Raw genomic sequence first — 23,082 nt, forward strand, 5'->3', positions numbered from 1 at the left:
ACCATCTACTCTGATTAATATCCGTGTTGTCCAGCCACTGAATCGATGGTCTTGTTTACCAGTTAACTCACAAGCTAACAGTGGGTTTAGCTGAGAGGGATACCAGCTGGGATCCACATGACACATGGATTTCTTACTCATGTGTCATGTAATATGATATAGGGCTCTGAAAATGAATTTGCCAACTTCCTGATTTCTTGTTTTTCCTCACATATTTGGCACATTTAGATTCAGATAATCAAACTAATTTTAATATTACACAAAGATAACCAGAGTAAATAACAAAATATAGTCTTTAAATATGATTTTGTCCAGGACCATCACACTACCACCACCATGTTTGACTGTTGGTTTGATGTTCTTTTCCTGTGTTAGTTTTATGGCAGATGAAATGGGACTTAAACCTTTGAAAAAGTTCAACTGTTGGGTTCTTTTTGGTCAGAAGTGGTTTTCTCCTTGGAACTCCCATGGGTTAGCCATTTTTGCTCAGTCTCTTTCTTATTGTTGAATCAAGAACTCCGACCTTACCTGAGGCCAGTGAGGCCTGCAGTTCTTCAGATGTTGTTCTGGATTCTTTTGAGACCTCCTGGATGAGTCGTTGATGAGCTCTTGGAGGATTCTGGTAGGCTACCCACTCCTGCGAAGGGTCACCAGTGTCCCATTTGCGTATAATGGCTCTCACTGTGGTTCACTGGAATCTCAAAGTCTTAGAAATGGCTTTTTAACCATTTCCAGACTGACAGATGTCACTTACTTTGTTTCTGTTCTTGAGTTTCATAAAATTATGGCATATGGATATGTTGCTTTTTGAGATCTTTTAGCCTATTTCACTTCGTCAGACAGGCTCTATTTAAGTGATTTCTTTGGTTCAAAAGGTCTGGCAGTAATCAGTCATGGGTGTGGACAGTGAAACTGAAGTCAGCTCTCCAAAGAATGTGGTTAATCACAGTTAATTCATGATTTAACAAGAGGGGTGGCTAGTTAGGTTTGGATAAGTGTTTTTCCCCCTAATAGATTAAATCATAATTTAAAAACTTAATACTAAAATTGGATCCAAAACATTTAAGTGCAACAAATATGCAAAAAATTAAATAAATAAATAAATAAATATTGTTTCACAGCATTGTATCTTTATGCACATGATACAACTTTGTTTCTCAACTTCAGAAAATATTTATTTTTATTTGATCTTTTCTGGTAGCCCTTGAATAAAAGTTAAAAATACATCTGACCTGTGAGATTTTTAATTTTGCCTTTCTTGGAACCTTCTCAAAGCTTTTAGCTGCCTGTAGCTGACACAGCCACTGAAGCAGACAGTTTACAGTCACAAAAGGACTTTATTAGAAGACAATATAGTTGACTTGCAGCAACTTGAGGCCCTAAATATCATTTCACAAGAGCTGCTGGACCACATCACAGCTACAGAGGGAGTGAACACAGGACTTAAATTTATCAGGTGGTCAGAAACATAACTCCTGTGGGATGTTTATGGCATTCGATGCTGGTGAAGGCACTTGTGTTATATGTTACCCAACTTTGCACTGTAAATTGAGTTGTCGCTGCTGTCCATATGAATCTGTTTTAGGGCCTTACTGTTCAGTTAGGAGAAAAAAAGGACTTGGCTGCAGATTTAACTTGAGAATAGAATTGTCACGTTGAACTTTTTTAGCATTTCAAATTCAGATTTAATTACAGTACAAACAACAACAAAGCAGAAAAGAGCATGCATGTGTAATAAATATGGACTTTGACTTGACCGGGGGCTCAGAGGATGGCATGTACCATTAAATGAAACATCTGTGATGGGAGGTTCCTATTAGATAAACTCAATGACCTACTCTTCTGTGTCCTCCCCATCTTCAGAAATAAGCAGCTATATGAACCTGCATTAGCACCTACACAACATACACATCTGTCATCATCTGTGCATTAGTCCTCATCTATTACCAGAAGACTTTGTTTAGAATTCCCAACTGAGAAACCAAGCCAGCTCAACTCACTCAGAAGAACTTTGAGTAGACTTTTGACACTGCTCAAGTAATGCCCTTGAGAGCCTTTGTGGCTGTCCTGCCTCAAGCTGATTTATGAGAGTGCCAACTTTTAACACCAGTTTTGCTGTGCTATTGCAACTGAGCCTTTAAAAATCTGAGCCAGGCTTGACAATAAATGCAGGAATGAAATTTCAACACAGACACAAACATTACTAAAAGGTGCAGGGAGTTCATTTCTGTGCATTCGTCTATTTACAGTGTGAGATGCATGCAAGCTGATGCATAAATGTTATAATTACACCAATAATTGCCAAACATTTCAGCAATAGCTTTAAAGGTTTCAATATGCAGGCTTTTCCTATAAAAGCATTAGTAGACTCATACAAAAGTCATCATTGGTGACCCACTAGAAATTTGGGATGGTCCATTAATCTGCAAAGACCCTACCCTCAGTTATTTATATTATTTTCATCCTTTTTTGCTGTGGTGTTTTAAAACTGTGGGTGTATAGCCAACAGGATGTTATAATTAGTAATAAAGGGCCTTGTTGCAGGGTTGTGCTAAGGTGGGGGTGGGATGCTTATTTGCTCTTTAATAATGTAATTATTATCAGAAAAAAAAAGATGTCTAATGTCACTGCTTCTCTATTGCTAGGGCGGGTCCTTTCCTCGTCATTCACTTACTGAGCTGAGGCCCAGGTTTGAATCTATACCTTTAAAAACAGACGTGAATCTATTGACTATCCAGATAGGAAAAGAACCAGCTCATTGGGACGAGGTAAGATCAGACAAACGCCAATCCCTGGGAAGTAGGAGGATAGTAGCAGACAGATGGCAAACTAAAAGACTGTGTTAAGAACAACATCAATGAAAAACACCTGTCATTGCATGTTTAAAACAAGACCGCAACTGAAGAACAAAGTCCTGTGATGGGAGTACTTCTCAGATCTGTGGTGTAAACTGAAAACTACTCCACTACCATTAGCCATCTGAAAAGATCATTTTCCCTTGTTCCCACTCTGAGAATTTACTGCTTCTATGACAACGTGCTCTCTGTTTACTAAGCTTTTCAGAAACATCTGGTTGCACCGCCCATCAACTAAGGGCAGTGGATTTGCTCCATTATGTATTCCTGCAACCTATTCATGAGGGCAGATTATTTTTTTTGTAATACAGACAGTTATCAAAAGTGAAGTAAAAGAGAAGATAACATCCCCATCCCAGGGGTTTCTAATACACACTGTCTATAAAACATTATTTGCTAAATTAGTCCACTAATTGGAGATCATGTAGTCACTTGATACAAAGATACAAAAGTTAAATGGGTATAATGCTGGAAAAATGATTTTGCCGCCAACAAAACTACCGAGTTTAATGGATCACCTTCTATAAAGTGTAATAAGGACTGGATATTAATGCTTGTCCACTTGTCATGGACAATGGAATTTTTGTAGGACATGTAAACGAGAAGTGTACTTTATGAAAAGCAAATACACACCTTAACATCGATCAAAAATATTCCACAGAACAGGAAATGTTCACAGTTTAAGCATTTTACCTTTGGAGATCAGATCAGCCAATCAGGCATTTATTAGTCGCTCAAATCAGAACATTATGTACTGGATCATTATAGTCAGTTCCCATATTCATTTTGACCAAAAATACACCAAGAACCATGACAATCTGACAAACAGAAATGGAAATTAAACACACCTGTTGATAAGTATACACATTAATATGGCAATTATCCCATGTATAATTCCTGACTAAGAGAGAACAGACGCCGGCGATCATGCTTGAAAATGTTTATTTTTGTAGCCTTTGGGTACAACAAGGTTAAAAGGCTGCCTGTCTTAAGACGTGCAGATTTAAGATTGTGATGAAGTGAGATAAAAGAAAGCAATGAGAGAGATGGACAGACTGGAGAAATAGGTGGGACTGTGGCACAATAGGAAACAGAAGAAGCCTCAATTTTCTTATGTAAAAGTAATTAAACAGCATTTGTATTTAGCTCAAGGATGGCAGTCTATCATTAATATCTGTTACACTGTAATAGATCACTGCTGCTGTGGGCCAATTACCCTTGAATAGAAGAAATAAAGACATCCAACTATGAACACTCAGAGGACGATATAAGATGATTTTATGTGAATAAAATTACTAATGATTAATACTGTAAGCAGGTTTTGGGCATATAATGGCCTTTTATTTAGCTAACAGTAGAGGTGTAAAGCACTAAAACTTGTGTTGTCAGTCTGTCAGTTGAGTGATCTTGACTTGATCAAGAGTGAACTATCTGTTAACGTTGAGACACTTAGAGAGCACATTATCCAACACTAACATTTAGCTATTGGATGGATTGCCATGAAGATGTTTTGTGTAGCCACCCAGGATGAGTCCTAAAATATTCCCTGTCCCTGTGACTTCCTTTTGTCCTAGCACCACTACTTCTGGATACTCACTCTCAACCATTTTTTATCTGACCAAAGCTTTCCTCCTTCCTTCTGTTAGCTTTCCTCTAATCCTTTCTGCCCTTTGCCATCCTTCCAGATGTTCACTGCTGTCACTGGTGCTTCATAAATCCCACGTCTTGTCAAAAATGACTCAATGTCCTTTGTTGCATCTCTTTTGCTAACCCCTCCATCCTCCCAGCCACCAAATCTGACTTCAACTGTCCCAGCCATAGGTATCCTTGTGTGAGGACTTGCTGAGGCAGCGTGTTTTACTTAGGAAATGACTCATAAATTATGAGAGCTCCCAGGCTGGCTGTGAAAGAGCCAGACAAGCATACACAAAGGTCCCTGATTAGTAAAGCTGGGAGAAAGGCCAGACAAGTCAAAGCTGGAGGACCCATTTAGGAGCGTCCCTGACTTGAAAGAAGAAAGGAAAACATATTGATCACATGGCACCGGCTGGGTCATATTAATAGCTATTTTAGAGGGATACCTGAGATACAAGAACGAGTCAAGCATCTCATAAGGACTGCTTAATATTTTCCTTTGTTGAAAGGAGATTTTAAAAAGATTTTGAGAAGGTCAGTTTACATACAAAAGTTTATTTACATTATGTCACATAAGAGTCCCAGCAGCCTTAGGCTTCCAAAAGCTAAAAGTTTCCGATTTCCTATGGTTGCACTTCATAAAAAGGATAATGTTGCAAGTAGTGGTGAAATGCATACTAGAATAATAAATCATTTGATTAAGAGAAAATAGGTGAAAAACGGTTTCAGATGAAAACAAAAGATTTGCTATTTACAGCTTTCTAAATGAGAGCGCTCACTTACTCTGCCTTTTAAATATGTGCATGCTGAAAAATGTCTTTTGGCTGTTAGATGATGCAGATATTAATCTTTAAAACAAAACTCCTCCAGGAACTTTATATTAACTGGTCAGCATTTTATAGAGCAAATAGTTAATGGAAAGCTAAGATGCAAAACTTTTGGCATGGTGGAGGATATAAATGTACAAATTACTTTAAACTGAAATGGGAACATATCTGCAAATAAATGGACTCTTACTTGTATAGTGCTTTTCTAATCTATTTGAGCAATCAAACCACTTTCTTACTACATATTCAAACAAGCACATTTTTATATAAAGAGGATTTAAACCTAACATTCACACACTAGCATTAATGTGCAATTCAGCGATCAGTTTTTTCCCCAAGGATAGTGGAACATAGAGGAGGAACCAGCTATCAAACTACTGACCTTCTGATTAGTAAACAATCTACTTCATCTCTGGAGCCACAGATCAGTCTACTAAGTTATTGCTGGGTATTACCGTCTTGTCTCTGAGGCACAATACAGAGAGATTAAGCCTTCCATTGAAACAGTTTCTACTGTCTAACCAACATAAAAGCCTTCAAATAAATTAAATCTAAACTGTTATTTTTTTATTTTATTTTACCGACAAACAAATATCCTAATTTTCAACTTGGAAAGCACCTTATTTTAAAGTGCTGAATTTTTTGATTCATTTGACATTAAAGTGAAATTGCACAGGGGTATACTCACCTTTGTTGTACACTGTATATTCAGAAGATGAATAGCAGAAACCCTATATATAAAGTTGTAAAAACAAAGTCTGCAGATGAATTATAACAGCACTCGGGCTCTGGATTTTTTTCACTGTTATAAAGTAGGTTTTCCATTGAGGAAAACCAGGATCATGTGCTGGTGCTTATCTACAGTAAGAGTTCATCCTCAGCCAAGTTTATTAACTTATGAAAGCATAAAATTCTGGGGAACAGCAAATTTATATGAAAGACTAACTGGATATTTTTGTTTGTAGAGTCTGTAAACAGGGGCAGATTTCAGAAAAGGAATGCTTTGTTCAGTCCTGAGCTATCCTTTTTACAGAATGACAGGATAAATCAAGTCACATGAATGCACACAAGTATACCTCTTTTGAACTTGGTGTACTTTGAGCACACACCCAATATTTAATGAATTTCAGGTCGAGAACATTCCCCTCCTTCGCATCTTTTCTGTCTGTGTCTAAACTTTCTTTTTCACAGGACTCTTTGCAGAACTTTGCACTCTTACTGGTTCCATATGAATTACGAGGTAAGCAGCAACCAGCTGCTGCTAATCAAATGCACTTGATTAACCGATCATCAACAAGCATGACCACCTCTGTAAAAGCAGTTTTGGTACTTCTCTCTACAAAGAACAGGGCAGCATGGCTTAGGTTTGCAAAGTTGCATCTGTACAAACCACAAGAACAATATCCTCTGGACCAAAGGGAATATGTCTGGCTGTAATGTACGGCACCACATTTGGTAGAAACCAAGAACAGAATATCAACACAAACACTTCATACCAACTGTCAAATACGGTGGTGGAGGGGTGATGATTTGGGCTTGTTTGGCAGCCATAGGACTTATTCACCTTGCAGTCACTGAGCTGAACATGAACTCCTCTGTGTAAATGTGAGGCCACCGCTAAAGTGTGGCTAAAACTGGGTCATGCAACAGAAAAATGATCCCACCATCAGCAAATCTGCAACAAGAAAAGTGTTTCAGTGGCCAAGTCAAAGTCCAGACCTCAACCCAATTGACATGATGTGATAGAACCATAAAGTCATGCAATCCTTAAGTTATTGCTGCTTAAGGTGGCTCTACAAACCACTGAATCATGAGGGTGTACTTAGTTTTTCACAGGATTCGTAGTATCTCTCTTTTCACATGTCTATAAAGGTGAGATAATCGAGGTGCTGCCTTTGTTGCTGTTGTAAAAAAAGGAAACAGACCACAAATAGGTACTCCAATAATACATCTTATCAGCAGGTCATTATGACTAATCACACAATGAAGGATGGTAGCACTATAGATTTACAGCTGGCTGTTTGGTTCCTTATAAGATTGCAGTTTGTTACACACAATGCCTTTTTTAAAAACTTGTCTACATTAGCACAAATAGTAGTTTTGTGAAACTGTGGCTGCTGAGAATACTCCGGTATTTTCCACATTCTCACCTACAGCTTTTACCACTTGGGCTAATTAAAACATTTATAGGTCTACAGACAAAGTATGTAGTTGTGAATGGATAAACATGATGAACACATAAAACACAGAAAGAACCTTTGCAATGCCTCAAACATATGAACAACAGCCATCTATAATCTCTAAATGAGCAGACAGTCTAGGTCAATAACATAGTATAAAAGACTCAACACCTAACAAAAACAACCCTTGAATGCTTACTGAATGCCCTGCAATTTTCCACTCACATTTCCACTACAAGAGACAAGGGGATTTCAGTTGTGAGAGGAGTTTGGGTTTATGGGCGCTCCCTAAGGATGCATAGGAGCATAACAGTTTACTTTAGCACATTCTCTGGGGGTTAACTTCAAAAATACTGTTCAGACAGACATAAATCCAATGAGTGCATTGTAAAGTACCAAAAAACAAATAACGCATTTAACACAAGGTATGCAAGTGCCACACATGAGTGGGTCAATCAACCCAACAGGATGCCATCCATCTTTATGCCCAAACTTTACAGAGAATAAAGGCATGCTCACTTAAACATTCCTGCCTGTTCAATGAGGTATTCAGGACTTCAAGTCAAGCATGTTTCTCACACTATTAAATTTTCCAAGAATGTCCTTCAGAGCAGACGGCAATAAAGAGAGATGCGGAAAAGTGTGGCCCTTAAGACAGAGCTATATTCAGTCTGATTTTCAGAGGAGCCAGGTGACGTCTAGCTTTTTGAGACTAATTCCCTTAAAGCTGGAAACAGCAGAGGATCTGTTAGCGCTGTGACAGGGATATGATTCTGTATAAAACACGGAGGAGAACAGGAAATTCCCGGAGAGAGTCTTGAGACGACCATTGTCTCACAGTCAGTGAACTGGAGAGCATCTGTGCCTCACCTACCCCTAACCTCTCCAAGCCAGGTCAAACTCAAAGACAACAGGCTGCCAAATTAGCATTTTATAGTTGTGGGTTGTAAAGGAGGTGCAGAAGAGAACAAGGTAGGAGGTGGAGAAGAGGGTGGGAAAGAGGAAGTGAGGGCTTTAAAAAAATACAGTAATGACAGGAACTGTCATTCATACTGTTGTAAAAGGGCACAGCTCACTGTAAATTAAATAAATGGATAATAAGGAAAAAGCTGTTCACAGAGGAAGTAGAGCCTGGTTAGTTAAGGGTCAAGGTCAGTCATTTTTAACAGCATATGAAAGCCTCATCCTTAAGAAATAGGATGGGTTAATGTGTCAATATGTATGGAGTAGGTCAGGAGAGAGTATGACTGTGATCCCAAACCCACTGCATCGCTATCAGTCATGGATTGGTCTCCCCAGAGCCCAGACCTCAACATCACTGACGTTGTGAGGGATCATCTTGACAGAAAACAGAACAAAAGGCAGCCAACACCCAAAGAAGAGCTTTGAATGTCCTTCAAGAAGCCTGGAGAACTCTTCCTGAAGACTACTTAAAGAAATTATACAATCTTGCCTAAGATAGTTTAGGCTGGTTTGAAGAATAAAGGTGGTCATGATAAATATTGTCTTTCAAGCTTGTTAGAATTGTCTAAACTCTAATAAAAGAGTAAAAATAAGCCACTGACAAGAGATGCAATAGACCTGAAAGTTATTTCCAAACAGCTTAGACCAGGAAACATCAAACACTAACACACTGAAGGTAAAGCACACCAACCTGGTATCTTACTGGAACTGATCAGACAGGACTGCATTACAAGAAGGCATTGCAGGCTCCAGTAACAGACAAATCAAAGCAAACCTCACCCGTACTACAGCATATACAGTGCACTCCTGCTGAGATAGTCTGACTGCCAAATATCTCGAGAGCTGTGGGAAGGAAAACTCAGTTGAGTTGAGAGAAGAAAGGTTTTCCACATCAAGAGGTCTCTGAAATGTCCAACAAAGATGAGCAGAGCATGGTGATAAATTATGTTGCGAGATAGTGGCTCACACTGAAGACCCCCACCCGCACTCCATCCCCCCAAAAAGTCCCTTGCTTCTCCTATTAACTGAAGACAATACAAAAGGAAGCAACAAGTTTTTCCCTATTGAAACCAGTTGTACGAGCAGCAGTAATATCTGTAATCCTAAAATGAATCCATATAAACCCGATCACAAATCTGCAAGGGGGCATATAACAGCGGCCATTTATAGTTCTATGGCGCAAGACGTTTACAAAAAGAAAACACACCCAATCGTGCCATGTGTTAGAGGTCTCTCAATCAGTGACAGCAGGTTTATTTTAACAGTGTAGATGAAACATGTGCATGATCTTTGTCAACACTAGAGAGAAAAGTGTTTTTTCAGCTGTTTGAAACTTGTCATTTTATTTTTTAAAAAGTGGTCAAATAAAGTAGAATTTATTATAAGACTTAAAATAGAAATAGGCTGGCTCTCAAAAACCCAGTTCCAGTTCTGTTCACAGTGAACAGAAAATACTTGGGTTTTTTTTAGTATACTATATAAAATATCTACAAATGAATTACAGTTTTTGAGAAATACACATGATTAAAAAGATACAATATATCTACTGAAACCAAGACCACCAGAAAAAGCAGTTAAACTGGGAGTTCACTTCTTTTTCCTTTGCAACCACCTGTGCATACATCTTAAAAGTTTTTGCACTCATTAACACATACAGAGCTTAAAAATATCATTTTCAGTAGCACAACAGGGCGAAGTCAGTTGATCTGAGGTGGCGGTGTTTGTATAAATTTAGAAGGACAAGTCCCTGTTGATCCCACCACACCCACTGGTTTCCTCTGTGAAAGGTAAATAACAGCAGGACAGAGATCATTCTGACTGCAGCGCTCCTTGACCGCTAATGCAAACACACGCACAACCGTCAGCTCGGCAAGTTGTGCAGCTACCCACTCTCCCTCTCATCTGAGGACGTACTCATCACCTTCCCCCGCACAATCTGACTTCCTCCATTTTGCAAGCCCGATAAACAAACACACCAAATGCTAACATTGCATAACCCAAGCAGCGACCCTAGCCAAATGTCACCTCTATACACACACATACACTTGGCACATCCTCCACACTGAGGGGGAAGAGATGTAACTGCTGCACAAGCTCTGATTTGAGCGTTCATAAATTTGCTCATCATTCAATATATGTGTCTCTGCTTTTTTTCTCCCCCTCCTTGCCCTCATTTCCATCTTTCCCCTTCACTTTTTTGGCCAACAGGTCCTTCCATCTGTTAGCCAGCTGGTGGAAGACGAGGATGGTGGGAGAGTGTGGGGTGGAGGGGGTTGCTCCACCCGTATTTTTGCTACTCTCCACGGTTTTAACTTTCTCACACTAACCAATGACTCTCCTGTTGGTCCCACTAGGGCTTGACCCAGCGCCGGGTATACCTCCCTGCAGGATGTTACATCCGGGGCACCGACGAACCTGCGCTGAATAGAGAGTGAAGTAACAAATCACTAACATAATACTTCCAGTTCAGAGGGTTCGCATAATAAATGCAGAGACCGAATATGTGGAAATTATAATCTTAGATCACTGGGACTCTGCTTGTAGCACGACTCATACACCTATATGCCTCAGATTAACACACTTTAAGTGGTTAATGCAAAAATACAGTGTGTAACAAACTGTCAAGTTCAATCATCACTATAAAAATATTCCTAACTCACTGAAAAAGCCATTTTCTTTTACTTGTGTTTGCGAAGAGAAAAGAAAATTACAATAACATGATAAATAAAGTGATTAAAAATATTTGAAATGGTTTGGTTTATTGTTCTTTTTCTTAATCTACTAATTTGTTAGCTCTTTTTAATTGTTCAAAAGACCAATAAAAGACACTGGCAGAGTAAAGATAAGACTACATATGCTTACTTATTCTCTTAGTCTTGTTTGTGATTTGAAACACTTCCAATACAACCATCAGCTCTGATTAGCCTCTCCTACTGTAAAGCCTAAGGCAGGAAACAGTCTGGCTGAATAGAAGCTATTGAGCAAAGCCTGCGTGTCAAAATGTTTCACTCGTCAATTTTCTTCCTCCTCGTCTTCACTCTCCTCTTACCCTCGGCCTCTCTGACAGACAGGTTCAGGGCAGGTCTGGGGTTGACAACATGTAACCTGACCCCGCATAGTGCTCTCACCCCCTCTCTAATGATCTTGGCCCCTTCCCATTCCTAATGTTGGTTTAACCTGATGTTAATGTGCCCGCTCTTTGCTACTGAAACAAAGTTCTGTTCCACTATGCCTAACGAACGTCTAGCCTCTGTCACCTCCGCTGTCAAATGGAGTTTTAAGTAGCACCGTCTTAAACAAGAAAGACTACATTCGTACATCTGTAGCCGCATGTGTTATTGCAGCCATGGGGGAGATATTGAGTGACCTACAGTGATTATATCTCTGACAACTGGCGGATTTCTGGCTTATTTTTATAATCAGGAGAGGGAGAATTTTCGCTCAGGATTTGATTAGATCCTTATTGTCTTTCTAGATCAATTCAAACATTTATTCTTGACTATTAATCTAAACACTAAAGGAAGGACGCTCTGAAAAAAGCCTGTCTGTTCTTAGCTTTACTTGTTCAGCTGATCTATTTGTCACTTGATGGGTGTATGTGTAGAAATCCAAAGAATTCAAATACTGAATTTGAAATCGTTTAGATGTGTAACCCTCATTTTAGCTCAGCGTTGGTTTCTTGTTACACTATCACAACAATGAGAGAGACAGCTTGTGATCAGGCAGGCAACTGTGTGGAGTCAGACAAACTTTACTCCCTAGAACTGTCTTGAAATGTGGCAACTGCTGTGAATTCAACAGCCTCTTATTAAATGTCTAATGGACAACTTTCAGTACCTGAGGAGTCCTTCAAAAGCTCTCAAAAGAGCCACGAGGAGTATAATAACCTCTGTCTAGCAATGAAACTCAAGATTGGCTGTAAGCTGCAATCAGTCTATTCTGAACAGGTTTGATTTGAATAGGAAACGCTGGTGCAATTCAAGAAAAAAAAAAAAAAAGACAGAAACACTATGTTTTTGGTCTTTTTACAGTTCACTGTGAGCCAAATCCTTCAATCATGCCCCTCACCTACAGGGCTGCATATTAACCTACAATTTAGCTAACTGGTTTAATTGATAGGTGTATTCTCAGAAGGTGAAAAAGTAGGAACATGTTTTTAATGTTATAATTTGTATCTCCAAAAGCCTTTGTTATCCATTGACAATGTATTTCTTTACCACACTCAACAGTGTCAATTACAGTAAAGTCAGGGTTTGCCTAAGGCAGGACCAAAGCACCTGTTAAAGGATTCAGTGGTCTTACATCTTAATCATTTCAATGGCGCAATGTCATGTTTTGGCAAACTGGTTTCTGGGTCACTTGCTTTGCTTTGCTTGCAAAGTTTAAATATTGAACTGAATGCAAGCGCTTGTCAAGCAAACTGTATCATGCAAAAAATTGGTGGAGTATAAAAATGAAGGAAGAGGTGGTCATTAAGGTTTCAAGTCTCAGGCATTTGTGAACTTTGATGATAGTTGGCTTGCTTTGTGAATCTGCACAATGTGTTTTGTGGGTAGTCTAGCTATTATTACCCCCCACCAGTTACCTCAAACTTCAGGCAAACCCATGATTAAGTGTTAACACAATACATAGGTCAGTCCTGTCTAAACATCAGTAAGCAGCTGCTGTTATTTGGACTGAGGGTTACTTAATATTGTTTCGTTTTTTCATTTTAGCTCCACTGTTTGTGATAAATCAGTGGAAACCAGATTGCCAAACACAAATATTAACTTAAATATCAATCAAATAGTGATCCTTGCATGTATTCAAAGGCATTTAACTACAATTTTAACCATAAATGGAGAAATAAAACATAAACATGACAAAATCAGAGCAAAAACAACAACACAAAGAGACTCCTGATCATACTTCAAGACCAACAACCCGACTTGTGTCAGTTGCTCGTTCTGTCCAAGTAGCGCATTACCAGAAGCAATTCCAGGCTGGGACTGCCTTTAAAACTTCACTGACCTTTCACCCCTGGTTGTGCTACACCTGTTAGCAAGTATCAGTTCCATGTGCGATCCATACCACCCACCCCCACGCCAATTTTACCCTCATTATAGGATAAGATCCTGACTTTTGTGAACTCAATTACTTAGAAGAAAAGTTCACGGTGCACAGGAATTATTTGCAGACTGCTCCTTTAAATGCTAAATTCGTTTTAACCAAGGGCAAATGAGGCAATGACTTGAACTGAAGCTAGTTCCTCTTTCCATGAGGTTGCCCTTAGGTGTGTTTCTTGAACGCAATTCCTGATGCATGTCTCTTTCCATTAAAAAAAAAAAAAAAAAAAAAGTGCTGCTGTTCTGTGACTATCTCCACAGTATCACAGCTCCAGAAGTGCATGTAGAGCATGTAGAGAAACAATTCCAGATGATTTCTTAAGTCCAGGCTTTGAAGTTTTATGATACTGCCTCAGAGGGCAAATCCCAGACTCGCCCAAGTTGCATCAGACAACTATGGTGCAGACCACCATTTGCTATCACTCTACCACATGTTCTAGACACATAGTTTACCAAAAATGTGTTTTCTGACCCAAAGTCATTAGTGGAAGAACAACATGATGACAGCATGAACCATTCGCTTTATACTGACCTCATCCTAACAACCTCCCCCCGCTTTCACTGCCCGTCTCTTACGTCCTATTCAAACTATCTTTGGTGAAAGCCCTAAGTCTTCCCCTCATTCAACAAAATGCCTGTTCATTTCAGCTGGGGTTTCCATGTCTCTCCAAACACAGAGGGGCTAGGTCAGAAGAAAAGTCCACCAAAGAAAAATCCATTCTGTGTCCTCAGCCATTCGGCAGGTCAGGACATGAGCAAACAGCATGCTTTCACCACCCTGGCAACTCTTTTCACTTCACACTGGCAAACTCTTGGAGTCCACACACACACACGAATCAAAGTTCTTGACAGCAAACCCAACACCCTCTCATGAACTGAGAGATAAACGCTTTCGTAGTCACAACCAGAAAAAGACTTCCGGGCTCTTTGTGACACTGGTAGCAAAGCCGTCTGGGAAACCTGAAGGCACTGACAGTTTCTAAACATCGCAGAGATCTATGGACCGCAGCATTTTGAGAAACAGATTGTTGAAAGAGCAAGCTTTAAACTGTGGTGCAATGAGGATGTATTTGACATTTGCATATGGTAATCATTGACCAGACATAAGGATCTGGCTTATTTTTCAAAGGCTTTAAGATACTTTCATGAAGTGCATTCAATTACATTAAATGTTTAAGATCTGCAAATAAGTATGAACCACGCAACGTTGCTTTGTTAAGAAGGAAAAGCACCTTTGGAAACACACAGGAGCTACTGTTGATTAAAAACGTTTAAATAAATGTGCCAGAAATTTCACAGAACAGGTGTAAAGTTTGTAAGTGGTCATTACACTTCACAACTGTTTTTTTCTTTTCTTTTTTTCCCCAATTCAAAGGCTGCCTCCTGCTCAGTTCAAAGCATTATTCCTCTTTCAATTACATGTCACACAGACACAGAGCAAAGCGATGGGAAAATTCGGTTCTCAATTGGGGAGTTTGCTTGGACAGATTGGACAAATATTTCTTTTATGTGGTCGTATCCATGCCTCAGTTCTGCCCTGACAGCCACAGAAGAGGGAGTGAACAATTCAAACTGCACTACATTATGGGCTGGGTGGCTGCTCCATCCAAGACACATGGCTGTCTCAGCAGCTGCCTGTCTGTTTACACTTCACTGCTAGCCTTAGGTATCAATTAGGTTTATGGGGACAAGGAGGCTAATAGTACAACATGGACTGAATTCAGATTACTGACAACACTGAACGGAGAAATGAAGGCACGGTGATGACAAAAGAATTTAACAATGTACTCTAATGAAAAACATGATCTGGTTTAGTGTTATAAATTCAAGCCCAAATTTCAGCTAGAAAGATTATTGTATTTGACATCAGTTAGGACAGTTTTAAATGTCAAGTCAGTTTAGAAAAGAAAAAAAATTCACTTCCCTGGAACAAATAACTCATCCCACTTTTCACTCCAAACCAAACTCCAGCCACAGGAAGACAACTTTGAATGTCTTTCTTCACCATATGGGGCCATCTAAAGAGTCTAAGGCTTTGTAATAGCACACCAACTGCAAGGACAAACAGCAGCCCAGACCACATGCTCCTGTAGATCAAGCCCAGCCTGCGGTCTTCGGTGTCAAGATCTGACATCCAGCACTAAAGGATAGGTGATATCATCATAATCACTGCATAGTAATGCATCATAGGCTGTTCAGCAAAGCCTTGTCCTGAGGAAGGAAAAAAAACAAAAAAAACATTGTAGATGTGTCAAACTTCTGAGAGCTCGCCAAGAAATGTCTTTGCAAATTCACACCACTGAATCGCAAGTACCAACGGTCCTTTAAAATTTCCCTTGTTAAAATTCACATTTGTTTGGCACAAGTGATCCTTTTTGACAACCGATTAAATGATCTATTGTGTATAATAATTGTTATTGATGTATTAGTCCCTTGAAATTTGTTTAAAAGTTTGCAGTTTCCTAAAGCTCCATTTAAAAGGAAAAAAGAACAACAGCCAACCACCCACAACATCTGTAAGAATAAAAACAGATTATGAGTTGAGCCAGACTGAAGGTTAAGATGAAGTTTCCGACCCACTAGGCTTATCAGCAGAAACACTTTGGGGGGAGGCTATCCAGCAACATCATCTGTGCCCTCTTGTGGATGGATGGCACAGTTCACATACCTTCACTCCAAGCATCTATTAGCTAATCTGAGTCAAAAAGACCACAGCTCCTGGCAAGATACATTCATCAACAGCGATTCCAACTCCTCTTATTTCTCTGCACGTCTTTTTTTTTCCTCCCTCAAAACTGTTGGCAAGACCCAGACCCCTCTCAGCATGAAATACATCAGAGTAACTGGTATCAGCCCCAAACCCCTCATTGTTTGGCCTTGACTTGAAAGACTATTAAACTTTCAGTGCGCTATATCCATAAACTTAAGTCCAACTATGAGCTAAACTTGTCACTGACATCATGGAGGAACAGTAAAATTGCTTGGTTATCAATGATTTCCCTTTATTCGTTCACCGGTCTCTCTTTAAAATGAGCCAAAGCTAAATATCAAAAGCAATCTAAAGGGGAATTATACAGGCAGCTTCTGCCCCACTGACATGAAGCAGGAGACAAAGGAGGACTCAGAGTGCTGATCCCATAATGGGAACCATTAGAAAGGAGAACAGAGAACAGAATAGTCGGTACACAGGAGTCATCAACTGTGATTAAAAATCGTTTATGGCTCATGTTCAGTCTCAGGACTGAATAATTTGATAAATCTCTCTTTTAAGTTGTTAATGCACACTTGAGAGGTTCTAAAGAAGTGGATCATCATCAAACAGTGGTTAAGTGATTTTTAAAGGTTGTAAATGATAAAGTGGGCAGACCTCTTGGTACTTAGGACTGGTGGATGTGCTTATTACACAGTCGTGTTTTTTTACAGTACAATGGTAAGTGCAGAGTTGCTTTGGATAACAAAAAAAGCAGATTTGCTCTTTCTCTTACCCAATAAATCCTTTTTATTCTCTTGTTCGTTTTTGTGCCGACACCAATGAGATCATTTACTATTATATCTGCTCTCAAGCCTACAGTATAGTACATATTGTATAGATCACACTTGTGGGTTACAGAATTTTATAACATTGTACTTTTTTTTCCCCACCTACAGTTTTAAATCTTTATGGTCTCTACTTAATAGGAGGCTAAACACTGTGTGGCTGCAAAACGAATCCAAAGTCAGTGTTTGAGGTAGCCTACCTGCTGCGTAATCTTTTAAGGCAAAATTTTCTTTCAAGTCACCTCTATCCCTGGGGTTTCAAATCACTTACTGAGGTTTCAGACCTGTTAAATTTGAATAAATATTACATTTATAACCCCGGAGATGAAAAAAAGCCCCAAATCAAAACAAGATTTAAGCCTGCCTTTTGATGAAAAAATACATTGGGACAGCTGGTATGAACATCAAATCGTTCTTTGTTCAAAATCATGAAACTGAAACCCAGAAACTGGAAAGCGCTCTGTGCCGCCAGAGCAAAAACACTTATGAGTCAGACAGAATTTCACCCCGTGCTGAGGATTCATCTTCTTTGTATCTTGATACTAACAACATCCCAAGCAAATCATGACAAACTTCATCACAACAAATGTGACTGGTTCCTGTTCCAGTATGTCCATCGTGTTCCAATTCAGCAAAACCTAGCTAACGTATCATGACCCCTGAATAATTTCATTTTGCACTGCATTGCTGGGAAGTTGACATCAGACTCTTGGCAGGATAAGCCTTTGATGAGGGGAAACGGCGTCATCTTGATGATCGGGAATGAAAGGAACCAAACACTTCCAATGTTACTCACTTAGTGACAATTAATCTTTGCCATTTGTCCTGCTGTTACCTACAAGCCAGTGACCCTGAATTGCAGATGAATGAATGTGAATGCACTGCACGCACAAGAAGGAAATAATTAAAAAAAAAAAAAAAAAGGCAAATCATTCACTACTTGCTTGAGAGTAGAGGAAAAAAGAAAGAGGAGCGAAGGCAGCAGGTGTAGTGCAGCTTTTTGGCATTATTACAGACATTTTCTGTACTCCTGTGGTCAGGCTTTCACAAATTTACGAACAGAGCTAATCACGCAGCTAACCCTCATCTGACCGGCCGGTTACAGCAGCATCATTTATTCCTGCTCCACCCTTTTCCTGCATGGGAAATCATTCCACGGAGAGCTGATAAAATAACAGGAACACTACAAAAGAGCCCTTATTACCAATTCAAATGATTACCAGCTGTGACAGCACGGCCAATATTGTTTTTTATCTTCTGAGTCAGTCAGCATGTCTATCCATGTCATCACAGCAAAAATCTGATCCCTGAGACCACAAAGGCGGTTTTAAGTATTTTAGAAAGTGTCTGGACAGACAAAGTCTCTGTAAACAGTTGTATCAACATTGCGCTGTAACAATGCAACAGAACTTGACAGATGTGCAGCTGAAGATGAAAGTGCAATGAGACTGGGTGTATGAGCACTTAGTAGAGGCCGTCAGCGGTAAGGGACAAGGAGGTCTGCGCCTCCTTCCCATTTTATGATTCTGTCTAGCTGTCTTTTGCATTTGCAGTGTAGTTTCAATGTGGGAACACAGCAGCAGCAGAGGAAAATAGCAAATGTGTCAGGATGTGTCAGGGCTTCCGGTGTAACTACATCAGAGGTAAGTCCTCCTTCTCCATGCTTGGCCAACATTTACAGTTTGAATGCAGATATCGATGTATGCAAATGAATACATGTGCGACTCCTCACATGAGGGATCCTAATCTAATGTACAAACATAATAACTGGAATTTGTTTCTTGGCTTAGAACAGGCTTTTCAGAACAGTATGCAAGTAAAGGCAATTATGTTTTGACAGAATATTACCATGCATATTACTAATATTTATGAACATCCGATAAATAAAAAGTTCAGTATCATTTAAACCAATAATTTACCCCCTACAGTACATGGATCTTAAGTGTTAAAAAAATCATCAGAGAAAAAAAGTTGAAGGAAGGAGCCAAGACAAAAAATATTCTGTGAGTAATACTTCCAACACTGTAATTTTCAGAAATCAAAATAAATACTCCTGCACAGGAAATGGACCGTCAAATATTGTTTAAGAATACAACTTTCATATGGCAGTTTACAGTCGGTTTTTTTGAGTGTAGACATAAATCAAGCCGCAGATGTGTCCAAAGTGATTAAAAAAGGTCTTGAGTTTACAAAAACAGTCACTTCTCATTATACAAAAGGCCACATTATTTATGGACCTGACAGTGCATTACCAGTTCATCCCCAAATCTCTCCTGCTAGCATGCTAAATATTTATCTCCTCACATCAGCAAAGGAACACAGAAACATGACAATGGCTTGACTTCAAGACAAATACAATTAACATCTCGGTCAAGACGGTGGTTTTGATCGTATTTGATTGGCAGTGGAGTATCATACGGACATGGAAACACGAGTGCAAAGCATCTGGATTAAGATAACCAATCACAGCTCTTTTCTCCTCGGACTCGTTCGCTGCTTCTTACAGAGTTCCATTTAAAAAGAAAATTTTTTTTTTAAATTATAATAAACGGCCTGTCCAACCCCCAAACTCCCTTCTGTTTTTATTCCTTCAAGAGTCATCGTATCTGAAAAGAATTATAATTGCACAATATTGTATGCCGTGACATTTTCTAAGATGGTTATTGCTCCGTGGAAATCTTTTATTGTTGCAAGTGGCGATGCACCAATCTGTCAGCCATCTGCCTGTCTGCAAACAGGATGACATTTACCAAAGGCATTGGTAAAATGTTCGAAAATACCGTGACAGAGACCTAAAAGACTTGAATAATGAAGAAAAAGGGAAATGCATACCAAAAAGTAAACAAACAACCAGAAAAATAAAATACTGACACTGGCCAAATAGTTATTTTAAAGACCGACCCAAGCAGAAGGCTTTGATAAATGGGAGAAAACGCAAAAAAGCAAAAGTACCCTGCAGACAATTAGAACAAAGCACTATGAGAATGTGTAATAAATCACAGCTTGAGTAAAAAACACCATGTGCAAGCTCAATAAATTCACTGCAACTTTATATGTAAATGAAAACACAAAAGAGAAAGGAGCAGAAGGGATTGTTTGAGAACATGATAGTGAAATGAAACCCAAGTATGATTTAACCGAGGCACTGAAGGTGATTTTCCTTAGCCTAAGGGAGCTTTGGTGGCTACCTACTGTCAACTACCACCACAGAAGGTATACATAATGATTAACCCTTTGTTTGTGTCTACAATATTCTATTTCAGTCCACCCCAAACATTTCCAGCACACTGTGCACCATCACACCATGATTTTAACCCTGTATTTGAAAGACTAATAACACTAATGCTAGCACAAAGATATCCTTGACCCAGAGACAGACGCTGAGTTTGGATGATTCATCCGATCCAGGTCTAAGCCTCACCCACCGCAAGGCCTGGCAGTGTGTAACACACACACACACACACACAGCTTTTGAAAAGATCCCCAAACATCTGGATACTGACCACATCACGGTCGGGGAGAAGAATCATAAATTTGTCTGCGAGAAAGAAAAGGAGAGATATAGACATGACAGCTCAGACTACTGTTCTCACACAGTGAGGTTTCACAATTCAGCCATAGCAGTCTACAGGGGTAATCTCAGGGCTCCAGAGCACTCCTGAGTCTGTGATTCTTATGGAGATTTGACGGAAAAAGCCTGACGCTCAGCCAGAGATCACAACAGGATTTCTGTTTATCCATCCACTTTGTAATCCCTCACTAGTCCATCTGGATTTTCTTTTAAACAGCATTAAATACATGTTGTTCCAGTGGACCGTGCAAGCATTTACAAATCCTGATAGGGATTTTTTTTTCTTTTTTTTTTTCAAACACACCAAAGGAGATGAGTCACTTCCATGTCGTTAATCATGAAAATTAAGATCGCAATACGGGGAGAAAAAGAAAAAGCTCGTTAAACTAATGTCTCTTTTGCTATCATTTGTAGCTGTTGAGCGTGGGTGCCAATAATCTGCCACGGCAGAGCAGCTGTGAACGTTAGGAAAACTGCTGAGCTAGAAACAACATCGCACTTGTTTAATACAGGCTGTATGTCCTTCAACGGACCAGGAGCCCGGCCAAACCTAACAGCCTCAACTATCCACACAACAATGATGAATATCTTCTGGTTTACAGTGTTGGGCTAAGGATGGTCAAAGGTTTCATTCTGCTGCCTGGGGTAATAGCTGAAAATTAAATCCTGGGGTGATTTAAGATGTTCCGCACGCACGTGGACGTGTGGACAATTAAAGGACATGTGATTCCTCCCACAATAACAAGCTAACCCACCGCAAAGCTGGAGGTATAAAACATATATTTTAAAAAAACAAAGCATTTATAAAAGCAAACGAAGTAACCGACCAAACCACAAAATTCATCTGGACTTACCTTCAAGCTTTCTTCATTTTGAACGTCGCTTTGTCTCATTTCTGAAGCTAATCACGTTTTAAACGTTTATTTCGCTAATAACGTTAGAGGAACTGAGCTAAGTTAACTCAAATACACAATATTTAGTTAAATGAAATGATAAAGAATGATATTTTAAAGTAACATTCTTGTTTTGAGCGCATTTCGAGACAGTTTGGGGAAAAAAGACGCAGTTTAGTGCATGTCTGTCAACCATAATTAGACGCCATTGACCACTCCTTTGATAAGAAGCACGCGAAGAAAAATGCCGATGAGTTTGATGTGGGGTTTTTTGTGTTGCTTATTGCTTGCTGTTCCTTGGAACCTGTACACATTATGAGCAACTTTTATACCAAAAATGATATAAACATTTATATAATGTTACTCAAACGTTTAATCATTTGTTCTATTATATTCAGAAAGAAATGTGCCACATAATACTCAAGACAATGTACATTAAATTAAAAAGATAAATAAAGGTTTGTTTATTGACTCATTTTAACCTAAATCTGTGTTATACTTAACAGTCATTGGGTACACCTGTTCATTCCCATGTTTAAGCAGATATCTAAGCAGCCATCATCTCTAGGGTGACCATATTTTGATTTCCAAAAAAGAGGACACTTGGCCTAGTCATGAAGAATTTTATTAATACTGTCTGCTTAAAGAAAACTTTAGCATATTTAAACGATGCCTTCTCTGTGCGGTTAATGAATGGTGAAATAAAAAATGTCATATAGGCTTTTACAAGTCAACAAGTGCAAAAAAGGAGGACGTTTGGTCACCCTAGTTTACACAGAGAATGGTCTGAAAAAGAGAAAATACCCAGTAAGCAGCAGTTCTATGTGGGAAAATGCCTTTGTTGATGCCCAAAGTCAGAGGAGAACGGCTGGACTGCTTCGAGATGTTCTGCAGAAGAGCATCGCAGCAGAAGACCACACCGGGTGTCACTCTTGTCAGCAAAGATCAGCATTGTTTGTGTTGTAGTAATAGTGCACCAATGTGCAAAACACTTCTGGCTGTGCGTGCAGAAACCAGAAGTCCTGTCAACAACATGTGAACTCATGTTCTGCTCTACAAACAATGATGGGTGCAGACTTTTATTGCTTATTGTTTCTTTTACTGCAGCTAGGAAAGTTTATTGCTCTAGATTTTTAGAAAACAAAGTGAATTGGGCCAAAACTCCTACCTCGGCTTCAAATGACAGCACTTCCATGCTGATGACAGACTCAAAGTAGTAAACAGTTAAAGAACGGCGGAGGCTGATTTTTATTAGTTCTGTGAGAACAGGCAGTTCACTTCAATGAACACAGAAAACAAAATCCAGATTGATGATTATGTTTTAAATTACAGTTACCATAAAAAGGACCCACATAAACCTCCCCGGGTGATTCTGCTGAGGAGTCCTCACAAAAAGGGTTTAATATGGAGCTTCTCCATAATTATAGCCTACCACGTGTAGCTGCAGTGTAGAATGAAGTACTAGCTACTTATGCAGATTTCGTCCTCTTCATGTGAAAGTTCAAAAAGTGTATAA

General features: G+C 39.3%; 1 protein-coding gene across 3 annotated transcripts in view; it reads right to left on the reverse strand.

Moving 5' to 3' along the window:
• The window catches only part of sulf1 (sulfatase 1), a 76,304-nt gene extending 54,516 nt beyond the window's left edge, over nucleotides 1-21,788 (reverse strand). For all 3 annotated transcript variants that reach the window (XM_039617539.1, XM_039617538.1, XM_039617537.1), the window contains exon 1: nucleotides 21,528-21,788. The gene's annotated coding sequence lies outside the window, so the exon portion shown is untranslated. The remainder of the gene's footprint in view (nucleotides 1-21,527) is intronic.
• Nucleotides 21,789-23,082: the final 1,294 nt, after the last annotated feature.

Source organism: Oreochromis aureus, linkage group 9, assembly GCF_013358895.1.
Source record: "Oreochromis aureus strain Israel breed Guangdong linkage group 9, ZZ_aureus, whole genome shotgun sequence".
Classification (NCBI taxonomy): Eukaryota; Metazoa; Chordata; class Actinopteri; order Cichliformes; family Cichlidae; genus Oreochromis; species Oreochromis aureus.